General features: G+C 33.0%; 1 pseudogene across 1 annotated transcript; it reads right to left on the bottom strand.

The window, feature by feature from the left end:
* Window positions 1-1,310: 1,310 nt before the first annotated feature.
* On the bottom strand, window positions 1,311-3,405 carry LOC147390861 (protein yippee-like At4g27745; annotated as a pseudogene). The gene is made up of 3 exons (XR_015183344.1): window positions 3,250-3,405; window positions 2,402-2,536; window positions 1,311-1,662 (listed from the first exon to the last, which is right to left on the bottom strand). The product of XR_015183344.1 is annotated as a protein yippee-like At4g27745 (transcript).
* Between the last annotated feature and the right edge of the window lie 220 nt (window positions 3,406-3,625).

The raw sequence follows: 3,625 nt of genomic DNA, 5'->3' as shown, positions 1-3,625 counted from the left end.
CAAACACTAAAAAAAAACAAACATGACGATACCACAAAACAGGATCCATTCCATCAGAGTTTCCTCCTGCTGCCCTTGCTTATCAACAACTCTGAAAAACTAAAAATCATTATGTCGACAAATCAAGTCCCATATTTGATATCTTGTCTAAGTAGATTTTACCTTCTCTTCAAGTCAAGAACCAAGAACTCAGAATGAACCCTCTCAAACAGTGAAAGCAAATCAAGCAGGAATAATACATTCAAGTTTCTGCCAACTATGTAAGTCTATCCACTAGAGATTTCCGTGATATTTATTTATTTATTTTTAATTGCCGGGTAAGTAAGCTTAGGGTCATGCAGATCCCTACCAGACCTCAAAAATTCAAAACAAATTAATCTATAATATATAAATCCTCTAGCGCAGTACAAGGCAACGCATGTCAGGGGAACAAAATAAGAAGGAAGCCTACCTCTATTAGATTATCTACATAGATGACAAGCTCAGAAAGAGAGAAAAAGAGGTTTAGACATTGATAAGTATGGTTTCCAAGACTTCACTGACAAAACTAGAATTTCAGGTCAGACAGAGAAGTATTGACAACGAAATTTGGCAAAATAGGTTAATACCCATTTCTCATTCTACATCCAACAAACCACTATATGTTATATGTTAACCACTCAATCTAAAAGATATTATTGGTCCTTCCACAAACCTATACCAGAAAGAGTTGGCACACGATAAAGCTAAAGCACGGTTGGCTAAATAAAGTAGAGCATTAGATGATCTACATTATTAGCCAACGGGTTTAAGAGTATATGGCATATGAATGAAGGTGCTCAATTTTCTCTAACAGAAAAAATTACTTATGGACTATCCCTCCTTTTGCCGTCTGTTGGGGGCTTTGGAAAGCAAGGAACAATAGCATGTTTCAGGGAAAAGAAAACTCTTCTCAGAAGTCATTTTAGAGATTTTGGGCCTTCTGTATCATTGGAGCAAGTTATGTAAAGATTTTGAAGAGCTTTTCTTTGAGGATTTCGTTTTTAGATAGGGTGCGGTTTGTGGTTTGTAATTGGCTTGGGTGAGGTAGTTTTGTGTCCTTGACTTTTATTTCTCATCTTTTTGGCTTTTTTTGCTTTCTTGTTTTGACTTCTATCAATAAATTCTTATACTTGCAAAAAAATTTAAAAAAAATAAAATAAAGGTGCCCAGATTGGACCTTCAACGAGTTTGCAATAAACGATATCCGTATCTAAGGTACTCCAACAAGTTTGTTCACAGAGGAAAAGTTAGTCTTCCAATAAAACATCCATACGTAAGACAGCAGAGAATGCACAGCAAGGAAAAATGATTAAATCTTTTCAATTGATAAGGATTTTTTCTGTACACGAAGAACATGTCAAATCACACTTGCATCACGAGTACGACAGACAGACCAAATATTCATATAGGGGCTACCAGTTTTCCATGACAATCTTCGATTTCTCAAGTATGAACTTCCCTTCTTTGTACTTCTGTGCTACTTCATAAGCTCGTTCGTATTTCCAACCCAAGACCTCATTGCAATCGCAGCAATAGACATCAGCAACCGTATGAAGCCCAGTCAAGAGATGCCTATCCTCTTTAGGCCCCATAATTACATTCATCGCATGAGAGAAAAGAAATGCCTCGGCCATTTCTCCCCTATAGATATAATTTGAGGTAAAAAGAAACAAGGTTGGTATGTTTATCTTGCCAAATCATTCAACAAAATTGAACCGAAACAAGATAACCCAGAAAAAATATAGAGAAGAACTAAATCCCCGGTATATATTTCAAGCAAAATACATATAAATAAGATATAATTTGAGGTAAAAAGAGAAAAAAAAAAGGTTGGTATGTTTATCTTGCCAAATCATTCAGCAAAATTACCCGAAACAAGATGACCCTTTAAAAATATAGAAAAAAACTAAAACACCAGTACATATTTCAAGAAAAATACATATAAATATAATGAGTATGGCTAAAGTTGCTCGAAAAAACACAAAGAAACAAATCAAACTTTCCACACCCTTTCCCCCACTTTTGTTCATTCAAATTCTAAAGAAACTTTACAATTGTTTGCTATTGAGCTTTATGATTAGTTTTCATTCACTTTTCTTCTCTTAACTAAGCTAGCTAAAGCCGGTAACTATATAAAGAACAAAGATTTCTCTCCAAAGAAGGACATGACTCTGTTACCCACTTACCTACTAAAAAAAAAGGAAAGATTTGAAGAAAAAACAATATATTATACTCCATTGATATATGCCAACCAAATAAAAAAAATTCAGATAAACATATGAGCTATAATGTAAGCAAAGGGCATACCAATTTCCGAATTTGAAGAAAACAATTCAACATAAAATCATAAATTTGGAGAAAATCAATGTAAGAGCTTCACCTGAAAAGCTTTAGAAATAACATCATCGTGATAGGAAACATGGTTTCGGCAATTGTAGCAACTGTACAACCGAGGACCAACCAATTCCTCCATCAAATTAAAAACTTAACACTAATCAACCCCCCCTTACTGCTCCTGATCATCGAAATTTTGAGTAAAGGCCGAAAAATTACAATGAAATAGAATAACAAAACTACATTAGTCAAACCCCAATTATAATATTACTCTATATGACCAAATTTCAGATTTTTGAAAAGTAAAAAATAAAAAAATTAGACCCTTACTTCTTTCTCCTCCTCTTCCTCCTACAAACTGAAAAACTATCTGTAAATCGTTCTTCTTGACACAATTTCTGCTCATAAAACAGAAGATTGAGTAAATATTCCAAATGTGATATTAAAACTGAAAAATTTTAAAATTGGGTTGATTAAAACAGGGTTGGTGCCAAGAGTAAAACATAAAAAACACCAAAACCAAAATTCACAAAAAGAAGAAAAAAAAAAAAAAAACCATTTTTTTAGAAAATTGGATTAAAATAAGGTCTGGGTTTAGATTGAATTATATATGATCTAAGCTCTAAATGGAAACCAATTCATTTAAGTTTAAAAAAAAAACATGATAAAACTGGTTTTTCAGAAAACCCATTTTGAATTAAATTACCCAACAAACCAAGATGTTGAAAACATCAAGAAACCTTGGAGATTAGGATTTCTGCTGGTCACCTACTCACAAAAAAATAAAAATAAAAACTACAAAACAAATAATTATACATTTAAAAAAAATGTGTAATATATAGGGATTATACCTAAATTGTATCAATAATTCACTTTTTTCCTTCTTGAACTAACCTGCTCAATTTTCCATGGTTTTGATCGTTGCAGAGAGAGAGAGAGAGAGAGAGGGTTTTGTAAACTTTTTCAGTTGAGGTTGGACTCTTTAAGAATCGTGTTCGGTTCTTCTGATTAAAATATGACAGCAAGCATTGGACACGTCAGACAAAAATGACTCCGATTTGAAGATTCCTCTGATATTCCATAAAAATAGTCTAGAAGACGTACACCATATTTAAGATATATAGTCCTACGACTAATAATCAAGATAACTCTTAGGTTGGCTATATCTATGGAATCTAGAGAGTCTAGGTTAGAGAAGACAATTTAGTCTCTCTATTTATTGGCACACCAACTTTGACTTGTTACTTTCCAATTTCTTAAATTATTTATC

The sequence above is a fragment of the Akebia trifoliata genome, chromosome 11 (assembly GCF_017979445.1).
Source record: "Akebia trifoliata isolate Shusen 1 chromosome 11, ASM1797944v1, whole genome shotgun sequence".
Taxonomy (NCBI): domain Eukaryota; kingdom Viridiplantae; phylum Streptophyta; class Magnoliopsida; order Ranunculales; family Lardizabalaceae; genus Akebia; species Akebia trifoliata.
This window is presented reverse-complemented; position numbering and strand designations above follow the sequence as displayed.